This window comes from Macrotis lagotis, chromosome X (assembly GCF_037893015.1).
Source record: "Macrotis lagotis isolate mMagLag1 chromosome X, bilby.v1.9.chrom.fasta, whole genome shotgun sequence".
Classification (NCBI taxonomy): Eukaryota; Metazoa; Chordata; class Mammalia; order Peramelemorphia; family Peramelidae; genus Macrotis; species Macrotis lagotis.
Genome location: NC_133666.1, coordinates 508,514,127 through 508,527,443, shown reverse-complemented (window position 1 = coordinate 508,527,443; position 13,317 = coordinate 508,514,127).

Genomic DNA, 13,317 nt, shown 5'->3' with positions numbered 1-13,317 from the left:
AATTGTGACATTAGTTCATTGTATAAACTGATCCAACCATTTTGGATAACAATATGGAAATATGACCAAAGAAGTATTAAACTGCCCATACCTTTTGACCTAGCAATACCACTAGTAGGTATACTTTCCAAGATGATTAGGGAAAAAAGGAAAAGAACCTATATGTTATAAAATATGGTGGCAAAGAACTAAAAATTATATGGATGCTCATCAATTGGGAAATGACTGAACAATCTGTGATTTATGATTGTAATGGAATGTATCATGAAAAAGAAAACTGAAAAGGAGAGTGTGAGAGAATGTGGGAGCATAGTAGAGTTCAGAGTGTAGCCTGGAGAACAATTAGTATAATAGTTAACATTGGCATATAATAATGTTATGAGTGTGATAGTTTACTGTGACTTATTCATTTTCATTATGAGCACATATGCTCATTTAAATCTATATTGAGCAGAATTCATCTTGATTAAGAACTAAAAGCATGGAAATATTCATATATGCAGATAAAGATTTTTGAATTATTCCCATAAGGGAAATATGTTAAAATATATTTTTTTAGTTTGGACATTCCTCTGCATCAGTTTTCACAAATTAACTCAGCTTTATACAATGCAGTCAACTTCAACATGAACAATTTAATTTTATAACTGATTTGTGAAGAGTTAAATATTTAAATATTTTAAAATGGAATGGCCACCAGCACTAGGAATATAATAGTTAAATATGATGAGTAACTATAAATATGTAAAGTAAACTCTTACATAGCATGGTTGAACACTGAGCTGTCCTTTTATTAATAAAATGTTCTTATTAATGCAGGATTATCACATATATCATACTGGGATGAACAGTTGTTTAAAAGTTAGAATAATATGTAATATCCTTGATTGTTCAAGTATGATGAATCTAACACTTTTAAGGTTCATGATATTTTGAGATTTCATGGTATCTCATAATCATTATTATACATAGTGATTGTAAATATTTAATTCATAAAACATGAATTAAATACCACATATATATATATATATATATATATATATATATATATATATATATATATATATATATATATTTAACATTTTTCCAGACAATGGAAATTAAATTTAAAACATGAGAAGCAACATAGTTTCTGCTTCCAAGAAGATTCTAGTGTAGAGAGAAAACAATATATATATATGTACAGTTACCTGTTATAGAAAATGAAATATGCAGAGGATTGGGTACTCTGGTAACAATCAGTAACCTTCCAGGAGGAGGAAGAGATTATACTAAGTCAAGGCACTATAGAAGTCTTTGTGGAAGATTGGACATAGGATTTAGGACAATGAAGAAAAGAAATATTGCAGCAGGTGCTTCTGTAAGATTATCTTCCAGGCAGAGAGGAAGTGCTAGATTTTCATAATAGACAATGATAAATGAGGTGCCTTTGCCATATAATAACCAGTATAAATGAGGGAAGAGTAACTATCAAGTAGTATCTATGTTGATGGAGAAATAACCTGTAAATTCATAAATTTCAATAATGTTGAACCTTCCAACAAAATTGTATACAAATAACAACTTCTCCCATAATTCTTTACTTTGGTAAATTAAATTACTACATTCACAATAGGGCAGCTAGGTGCTAAAGAGATGGAACTGGAGTCAACTCATCTTTGTGAGTTCAAATCTGACTTCAGACACTTACTATCCTCTGTTCCTCATTCTGTAAAATGAACTGGAAAAGGAAATGACAAATCACTCCAATATCTTTCCCAAGAAAGCCCCAAATGAAGAATAGGACATGATTAAAACGACTGGACAAAAAAACTAATATTCAATACTTTGTTTCACATTTTTTTTGTATTTTAAATTAGTATATTGGGTTTAGTAAACACTGTGCTAACTGTTTTGATGAAAGTAGAAGCCCCAAGTTCTATAAATTCTTAGCCTTAGTAAAGATATTATCTGGGTTTTGTTTTATTAATCATTCTTTATTTTAGTCTTTAAGAAGTTCTGATTCTTTCATTTAGACAAGGGATTAATTATCTTTTTAAAACTTAATTTTTACCAATTTTACTAAGCAATGCTTTAGGTTACTGATGTCTGAAGAATAAAAGGAAGAAGCAAGTAACCAAGCAAATAGAAGAAAAACAGTGTAAGAGTAGGGAGAAAAGGAACAATGGGGAAATGTGTATGTATGTACATACGTATAAAAATATGTATATATATATATGTATATGTATATAAAATTATGTTTGTTCTTTATTCTTGAAGAAGACCATGGCATCAGTAGAGGTGATACCATCACAGAACATGAATTGGATTTGAGTGAGGGGGTGCTGTGCTAAGTCACCTGCCTTCCCTTCTCCTCTGTAGCCATCTAAATTCAGTTTTCATATATGAATCAGGACAAATGACAATGGCCCTGGATGCAAGCCAAAGTTAAGTAATTTGCCCAAGGTCACACAACTAGTAATTTGGAAGTGTCTCTGAGGCTGGATTCGAAGTCCTATCTTCCTAACTTCAAGACTAGTACTCTATTAATTGTGCCACCTTGCTGCCCAATGTATATGACTCTAGGCAAGTCACTTAATCTGTTTGCATATACATATATGTGTATACTTATGCCTATATGAATATAGAATGTATATATTTATAAGCATATACATAAACATACATATACCAAACACATACACACATACAGATGTATAAGAACCTAAAAATCTCATAATTATCTATTTCTCATCTAGAGCATAAATTAATTGAAACAACTGAATGAATTTTTAATTTAAATATTTTATAGCTTAAAACCTGGATCGTGTTTGGTTTGCATAGGTTGAGGTCTCTTTTGGGGACAGTGTCCAATAACTCTTTTTGGTCTGTATTGCCTCCACTCAGAGTTACTCCTAGGATATCTCCAAATTGAGATCAAATATAGCTTATGTTTCTAATTACAAAGATGTGGATAACATGATCCCCTAATACTATTGAAGTATTTGAGGTGACAATGCAAATAGAAAATATGGGACTTGCCTTTATTTCACAACTCAGAAAGAAAACTCACAGCAATCTATAAACAACAAATATAATTCTCTTACCTCTCAGGACATCCCCATCTTTCTCTAAGATTCTAAAGTGCTCTAGACATGTAATACTTTGTGGTTTGAGTTTTCCTCAAGGGAAACAAACTCAGGGTTTCCATTAGTCAACCTTCCAACATTCTTTACCCCAGAGACCCAGACAGATATACATTCTTCTGGTATTTTGCTGAGGGCTCATATTCCCCAAAAGAAAGAAGGAGCAAGAATTTGAAGCTACTAAACAGTCAATCCCCTCTCAATCAGATCTGGACTATCTAGAATAAGTCCCAGTAATGACAGACGTAGTCCAGGTATGTCTCATTTTAGATTTCTATATTTCTCTTCCAGGTTCAATGACTGTAGATGCAATCTTCTCTTTTCAAGGGGCTCCTGCTGTCCAAGAAACCTCTGTGCTCTTCAGGTCTGTTTCTTCTTCTTCCTTTTTTTAAATAAATCCTCTAACAATAACAATTGATAAAACTCAAACCCCCAAAACAAAATCAATCATTGCATCATTTTGTGGAAATGAAATGTCCTCTATTAAAAAACAATCAAACCAAAAAAAAAACCCATGGATAAAGCACCAGCCCTGGAGTCAGGATGCCCTGAGTTCATAGCTGATCTCAGATACTTAACACTTCCTTGGGAAAATCACTCCACTGCATTGCAAAAATCAAAAGTCAAAACAATAAACAAAAAAACAACCCCCAAACCTGTATAATTTGGTAGACTGTATTTGGGTCACCAAAGGGGCATGAACAAATGGTATCCAATTAGAAACCCTTTAATACTGCCCAGATTTTTGAATCAAATTGTTCCTATGTAGTGGGTACTACCTGTAATCTGACTGAAGTAAGTTGTACTAAGAGAAAACAGTAGCACATTTTCTTTTTAATTATTCCAACATAAGAAAATTAGAAATTAATATTCTCATGAAAAGTATAACTCCTAAACTATATTCAACTTGTATATAGCTTTCTTATTTCACATGTGGAACTCATTTATTTTGTTATAAAATCTTTATGTGTTAGAGATACACAGGGTGGGGCAGGAAAGAAAACTCCAATAAACATAGCACAGGATAACATCTGACCATATATACACTAGTATTCAGCAATAGTCAATGTTTCTTGCATATAGGAAAAGAGAATCTAGTTTCACCATTCTAAAAAATGAGGATGTTATATTGGTCTAGTCAAATTTTCATTCAATATAGTACAATATTCCTACTGCTTTGCTTTGCACTCATGAAACATTTAGATGCTTAGAGCAGAGAACTAGAGTTGAGGCAAGTGATATTGTTTTCTAATTTCGTCTCTGACAGTTATTAGCTACATGACCATAAACAATTCCTCTCACTTTTTCCAAACCACTTCTTCACCTGTAAAATGGGGACAGGATACTTATACTCCCTAACCTACAGAATTGTGGAGATGCTCTTATGACACATTTTGTATATAGTACCTGGATAATGACTCTCCAAACCTGGATTTGTGGGGGATGGGGGTGGACAGAGGAGAAATCTACCTCTAGGTTCAAGGAACTCTATGGGTCTGTACTCCTAAATGTGTAATTCATGATGCCCCTCCCTTCTCCTTCATTCTCCTCCTTACTATTCCTTCTCTCTCATAGTTACTTTTATAACTAGGCAGGCACGATTAGCTTAAAAAAAAAGCAATTATTTACTGAGATGGCATCATAGGAAGAAAAGTAACAGATCACTCTCTTCCTAAGAGCAGGGGTCACACTCTTCCATGAATACAGTGGCTGTAGGGAGAAGGTACACCCATATGAAATATAGTAATAAAGAAATATATGTTTAGGGAAAAACATATGCAAGGCAGCTCATACCTTCAGCACTTCAGAGAAATAATGTTGTTTACTTGATATTCTCAGTCTCTTCCTCTAGAGTATCTCTACTGAACAGATTCTTCACTAAGGAATAAGTCCCTCTCAAAGCTGAATTTGTTTTGTAAACCTGATTCTTTTATCTATTGCCAGAGGTCATATTCCTCTGAGTTGTTTCCTGGCTGTCTGGAAAAACTTAAGTATGGGGTGGCACTTGAGCTGAATTTTAAGGAAGATAAATATTATTAATAATAAGAAATATATAACAACATAATACTATAGTTAAATGTTAATATTAAAATATAATGAATAATACAAGTACAAATAACTTATTTGTAAATAGCAATTTAATAATAATATATAATAGTTTTAAAGAAAGAAAGATAGAGAACTGAGGAAGAAGTACCTTTCCAGGTATGAGAGACAGGATACCTTGATTGAAGAACAACAGCAAGTCAATTTTGCTGGACTAAAGAATGTGTGAAAGTGAATAATATGTAATAAATCTGGAAAGGTTGATTGAAGCAGGAGTGTGAAGTGCTTCAAATGTCCTAAAAAGAGTTTATATTTTTATCCTAGAGGCATTAAGGAGCCAACAAAGGTTTTTTTTTTTTTTTTGACCAAGGTTATGACACAGTCAAAAGAGTACAGAATATATATTAGGGCAGAGTCTTAAAGAAGGCAGACAATTTTTTTTTGCTTTTTGCAAAGCAATAGGGATAAATGACTTTCCCAAGGTCACACAGCTAGGTAATTATTAAGTGACTGAGGTCAGATTTGAACTCAGGTCCTTCTGACTCCAGGGCTAGTGCTCTATCCACTGAGCTAGGTAGGTAAATTTTTAAAGATTATTGTGATGATCTTGATGAAAGATGGTAAGGATCTAAATTAGAATGGTGGCTATGAGTGCAAAGAAAGGGTACTAAAGTAAATAAAAGTAGATTTGTTTTATCCAAGAAAAGTAGGCATGATTTGGCAATGTATTGGATATTGTGAATGGGTGAGAGTGAACAATCAATAGTCACTCTGAGTTAAGATGAGTATTCCTCTAAATAGAATATAAAATTTAGGAAGGGGGATAGATTTTTTCCATAAAGAAAATGAGTTCTACTTAGGATATGTTGAGTTTAAGGTACCTTATAACATCCTGTGAGAAATATTCAGGAATTAATTGATGATATAAGGTGGAGAGAAGTTAGGGTTGGATATGTGGATCTGGGAGTCATCTTAGTCCATGGAGGCTAGAGGGGAGTATATAGGGAGAGAAGAGGACCAAGGACAGAATGTTAAAGGTAGAGGTATACCCACACGCACATTCTATGACTTAGATGATAAATAAGCGAAAGAGTATAAGATGAAATGGGCATATTGCTAGAAAGAGAACCAAAAGAAAGTGGTGAGACCAAAACTGAAGAGAAGATGGTGTGAAGAGAAGTTGTCAATAGTGTCAAATACTGCTTAGAGGTCAAAAAGATGAAAGCTAAGGAAAAGTCATTGAATTTGAAAGAATTCATTGGTAACTTTGGAAAGTGCAGTTTCAGATGACCTTTGAAGCCAGAAGCTAGGTTTCAAGAGGTTTAGAAGTTAGAGAGGAGAGAATTGATTTAGTGTTGGTTATAGAAATTTTGAAGTAGATTTGTAAGATATTTTGGTCTTCTAAGTTTTGTCTGCACAAGATCAGAACACCTACAAAGATGGCTTTCAATTTATTTTCTTTCCTTTGATATGACTATTTTGTTGGTTTATGTAACAAGACTTTCATATTATGAAGTGTTTGGCTTTAATAGTAATGCTAGTTTCTCTTGATCCTATTAATCCTTTTAATTTGTGCAGTGTTTTATAATTTTAAAGCACTTTCACATGATTAATTGATATAATCCTTATAATGGCTTGCCAGATATTATTTTCTCTACTTTTCAGATGAAAAGAAAAATTGAGACCCAGAGAGGGTGTGACATGTCTAGGATCATATAGCTACAACTGGGGGCTTTTGGCTTCCTCTGAGACATTCATTATAATAGAAATGAATGGATTATAAATAATAGTGGTCATTTTTCTCATATATGGTAGAATATTATTACATGGGAATAATATTAAAAAGCAAGAAACAGAGTTCATAAGTCTCCACTTTTTTCTCAGTGAAATGAGGATGTTTCCAGGCATACATTTCCCCTCCTGTGTTTATTATTATTATTATTAGTAATAGTAGTAGTAGTATATTTAATATTATTTAGTATTAGTATTATCTTTAAAACCAAGACTATATAATGAAACAATGTGAGTGAGGTTCATTACACAATCTTGGTTTTAAACATCTCAACAATAATTGCATTTTGTTTTTCATGTAAAAAATGTAATACATTCTATCTTTTTTGAAAATTTGAATTAATTTAGAACTTTGTAATTTTACAGAAAAAGAATTAGAATATTAAATTCTCCTTAGATTTTTAGTGTAGGAATCCCTAAGCATTGGTCTCACCCTGACTATGATGCTATAAAATCAGTCAAGCTCAGAGTGTGAAGGGGCCTTAGTAACCTGCTAGTACAACCTATACCAGAAAAAAAAATCCTACTACCAAAGAATCCCATTATAGTGTATTGAACAGATGATCATCTAGTTTTTCCTTGAAGACTTCTAATGAAGGGAGACAAGTCACAAGCTTTTAAGACAGCCCTTTCAATTTATAGAAAGTTCTAATTGTTAGGAAGGTTTTCTTTATATAAAAAGAAATTTACAGTTACACACATTGTTTCTGATTCTTTTTTCCTGGGTTCAACAAGGAATGAGTCCCATTTCTTCTTTTTTTTAATTTTTTTTGCAAGGCAATGGGGTTAAGTGGCTTGCCCAAGGCCACACAGCTAGGTAATTAAATGTCTGAGGCTGGATTTGAACTCAGGTATTCCTGACTCCAGGGCCAGTGCTCTATCCACTGTGCCACCTAGCTGCCCTCCATTTCTTCTTCCATGCCATGGTCTGTCACATATTTTAAAATTAAATATCTCCAATGTTTCTATCTGAGCCTTTTCTGAAAGTGAAAGAAACTCACTTCCTTCAAACCATATTTACTCAATTAAATTTAATTCCATTCAATAAATATTTATTAAACAATTACTAATGTTCTTGGAGCTGGGCAATATGCCTATCTTGAGTCCATGATTACTTTGATCTGTAAATTTTTCCAGCTTATCAATATTTTTAGTTAACTATGATGCACAGAACTAAATATAACCTAGTAGTAGATGAATCATGGAGAGAGTTGCCTGAGGTATAAAGATTAAATTACTTACACAGGATCACATAGCTACTAAGTATAAGGTAGAATTTGAACCAGGTTTTCGCAAATCTGTGTCAAGTATTCCATCCACTACAATTGTTTTCATCTTTTCTTTAATGTGTGTGGCAATCATGTATGTATATGAATGTATACATGTAAACATGTTTTTATTGTAATCAGTGAGCATATATTGTGTTAGTCTTTTAATTTTTTATAGAATAATAAAGAAAAATATAAAGCAATGATGTTAGAGGGCATTATTTTGTACTTAAGATACTCCCTAGGAGAGTCTACTCAAATAATTCCTTTTAAAATGTCTCAGAGGGTCTTTTGTTTTTTAAATGATCGCAACATGTTTGGTATAGTTTCTCCTTTTGAAATATGTTTGCAATTTTCAGTATTTCATACCTTGGAAATGGTTTGTGTGCATTTCCTTAAATCTTCTAACAACTACTCTTTTGGCCTTTAACCAAGCATGAACATTTTCAGGCTGAAAAGATTAAAAAATAAAGTTTTGGTGGGAGTGACATTTGAAGCAATGGAGGCTTGAAACCAAGGCTTATCATGGAAGACTGGCATTGACTTTGAACTTTGGAGCTGTAACCATGGTTTCATTATGCCCAACTTTTAAAAAGATCCCACAGAAAAGTAAACATTTTGATAAGAATCTAGGCATCAGTTGGAGCTTATCCAGTATTAAATGGAAACACATGCTTTGTCCTAGGCATTTGCAGAAACAAAACTTCCCTAGTGTTTTTCTTTTTTTGTCTCCTCCTCCCCCACCCCCTTAAGTTCAGGGTTGTATTTAAGCAATGTCATGGAAAAGCCCTTGGAAACTAAAGCACTGTTGGCCTCCCAGCTCTTTCCTTGTTCCCCATTCCTTTTATCCATCACCTTTATAGCACCTTTTATTACACTTAACCATGATTTGATCAGGTGTTAATTATAAATAGTAATTTAAAAAGCAGAACTTCATATGCCTTTTTTGAAAGAAATGACTGGAAAACTTTTGATTTACCTTATTAACTTTACTGAAGTTACTTCTGGTGGTTTTCTGTGAGGTAAGGAAATGCAGACTGATGAAAGAAAGAACAGGATTTATCTGGATTTTAAGTTCACATCACAAAGTATAGTAGTATCAATGAAAGAATGACAGAATGACAGGATATTTCTGCTAGAAGCTGAATTTTCCAATTGCCTAATTCTTATCAAGTGTCTTCAGAATAATATATTATTAAGTAGATTCTATAATCCATATAATTAATTAATTGGTTGATTGATATTAGTCCTATTGCTTAATGACAAAAAGATCTGGTTGATAAGTTTTTTTTTCAGAAAAACTAAATGGTTTCACCAATTCCACTTCACAGTATTTAGCAAATGCAATAAAGTATAGTCACACACACACACACACACACACATATATATAGACATATATATGTCTATATATATATAGACATATATACATATATATATATATATATATATATATATATATATATATATATATGCATATAAACTTCCCTAGAGCCAGTATGGTCCTATTGATATTATGATGAAAGACAACATAGTCCTTGTTCTCAAGAATTGACAAAAATTACCATGGTATAAAGGAAATAAAAACAGTAAAGCTATGGTATTGTTTTGTACTTGAAGTCTCTCCTGTGTTTCCTCCTGTGTAAGACAGTGTGATGTAAAAGAGAGGGTATTGAATTGGAAATAAATGGATATGAGTTTGAATTCCAACTCTTCCATTTATTGCCTTGTGTCTATAAAGAAGCCATAAAATATTTTATTCTGTTATCTTACCTGTAAAATTTGTAGGTTGGATTAAATAAATGATATATGACTGTAGATGTAGATGTATATATGACTTTCAATGTGAATGAATGATATATGATTAGATTATGCTAATAAATCTATTGGAACAGCTAAGCAGTACAGAGTATTGTGCCTGAAGTCAGGAAGACTTATCTTTCTGAGTTCAAATCTGGCATCATTGAGTAGCTAAGTGGTGCAGTCGATAGAGCACTGACCCTGGAGTCAAGAGGACATGACTTCAAATCTGACCTCAGAAACTTCAGACTTACTAGTTGTGTGACCTGGAGCAAGATGCTAAATTCCATTACCTTTCAAAATACAAAATAAAATCTGGCTTCAGGCACTTACTAGCTGGGTGACCAGGGTAAGACCCTTAACCTTGTTATTCACAATTTCTTCATCTATAAAATGAACTGGAAAAGAAAATAATAAATCACTTCAATATATTTTTTCCAAGAAAACCCCAAATGTGGTCACAGTAAATTGACCCCAATTGAAATAACTGAGCAACAAAATATTTTATTGTAATTCCTCTCTCTCTTTTTGTTTATAAAATCAGTTTACTTGATAGATAAAGGTTTTTTACTTGGTTGGTTATCATATTTGTTATTTCCTTTGTAATTCTGAAGCTTAACCAATGTATTCTTTGGTGACTGAAACTTGGGGTTTCTCTATAAGTGATCTACCTATTCCTTCAAGCAGTAATTTGTGTTCCATTTTTTAACTATTTTTCTGCAATTTTCTCTTATTATGTATCCAATATCAGCAGAGTTCAGGCTTTTTTCCTTCATTGCTCTTCTGGGAAACTTATAAACCTCAAATTGTTTGGCATTTTTTATCCTAAACTTGAAAACTGAGTTATAAAAAATAATTGATCTTCCAATTTGCTTTTCATTATTGCTGTTTTGTCACTTTTTCTTCAGATCTTTATTTTTCTGATCCATGTTCAGATCTCTGCTCTCTCAGAAACATTCTCTATTACTTGGTATAAATTGTCCACATTTTTGTTTTGTTGATTTCAAGAACTTTGCTTTCCACGCTAGTTTTCATTCTAATCCACATCTTTATTTCATCTTAACTTTCCTCTTTCATTTAAAACACACACACACACACACACACACACACACACACATACACACATACACACGCAATCATGGACTTTCACATTATTGATCAGTTATTTCAGAGGAATCCATAGAATTTATTCTTTTGCTTTTATTTTGTTTCCAAGGAATTTTCGTTCATTTCATATTGCAGGATAATATTCCTATGCTGGATGATGATCTTTCCTAATCTCCTCAACATTTGTCCTTCTTTATTATGAGTTTCCCAGATAGGTCTCAATTTGGCTTTGTATTGCTTTTTTCTGAGCTTTATATTACATGAAGTTTACTCTTTTTGACTCTTCATCTCATTGCAATTCTGATTACTATATATTTTGCCACATTGTTTGATTCAAGGTTGGAGAGTCCTGGAAATTATATTGTAATGCCTTACTATCCCATCATTTCTCAAAAAATAATAACCAGCATTTATATAGAATTTTAAGATTTGTAAAGCACTTCAGAAATATTATCTCATTTACTCCTTTCAATAACACTGGGAAATAGGTATTATTTTTTGTGATGCTAATAAAATTACAGTTAATATTTATTTAATAATTGCCATGTTCTAAGTACTGTGCTCAACTCTTTATAATTATTTTCTCATTCAATATTCACAACAACCCTGAGAGGTAGGTCCTATTATTATCCCCATTTTTAGATGAAGAAACGAAGGGAAGCAGGTTAAATGACTTGCTCAGGATCAAACAATTGCTAAATGGCTGGGTTTGAACTCAGGTTTTCCTGACTCCACTAGAAAGTGTCTAAGCTAGGATTTGAACTCAAGTCTTCTTGACAAGTGTAGCATTCTAATCATTTTATCTTTTAGTTGCTTACATAAGCATATTTATGCCTCTCTCATGAAATAACTGTCAGTGTCAGAACTCTTTTGAGGAAAATCTGGGAATAGTTAGTGTAGTATAAAGTAAGTCTGTATAATGTGATGACCAGTTCATGAATTGAAAAAAAATTCATGTTTCACATGGGCTTGCTTTATATACCATTTAAGAAGTCTACTTGGGATATATATTTTTAAAAATTTCCTCATGAAGCTCTTATACCCATAGTTTACGTTCCATACAAGTAAGATTATAGGTATGAAAACAGAAGAGAATTTGGACTTTATTAAGTCTATTTCCCTCATTTTACAGATGAAAATACAGAAGCAGAGGTTAAATGACTTGCCCAGGATTACGCTGCTAATAATATCTAAAAGAAGTTCAATCCCTAGTTTTCTGACTTCTAGTCAAGCATCATCTAACATAATATTCTGTCTCCCCATACCTAGTTTGAATTTAATTCAAATTATAAACAATGCTTGCATAGATAGCATTTATATACACCTTTTATTTATTTATTTTTAACATTCACTTAAAAATTTTTGCATTCCAAATTCTTTCCCTGGTAACCAATATGATAGAATTATATATGTGAAGTTATGCAAAACATATATCATTTTGGGGGGGGGAAAGGCAAGAAAAATAAAGTAAGTAAAAAAAATGTGCTTCATACACTTCTTTCTCTGAAGGTGGACAATATTTTTCAAGAGTCTTTTGGTATTGTCTTATATCATTGTATTGATTAGAATAACTAATTCTTACTCAGTTGATCATCATTACATTATTGCTGTTATTGTGTACAATCTTTTCTGGTTTTACTGATTTCATTTTGCATCACAACATGTCTTCCCAGGTGTTTCTGAAACCATTCCCCTTTCATTTCTTATAGCACAATAATATTACATCATAACAATAATATTCCATTACAAATACATACCACAACTTATTCAGCCATTCACTAATTGATAGGCATGTCCTCAAGTTCTAGCTCTTTGCTACAAAAAAGATCTGTTTTAAAAATTGTTTGTTTGTGTGTGTTTGTGTTTGTGTGTGTGTGTGTGTGTATGTATGTGTATATGTGATATTCTTTTCCTTTTTCTTGGAACTCTTTGGAATACAGACCTAAATGGTCATATTTCTGGATCTGTGTTTGTGTGTGTGTATGTGTGCATACAGTTTTATAGCCCTTTCAACATTTCCAAATTGGTCTTCAGAATGAATAGACATTTCACAACACCACTAATAGCGTATTAGTGTACCTATTATTCAACATTCCCTCCAATATTTCTTACTCTGCTTTTTCAGGTGCATTAGCCAATCTGATAGGTATGAAGTAGCACCACAGAATTGCTTTAATTGCAAATCT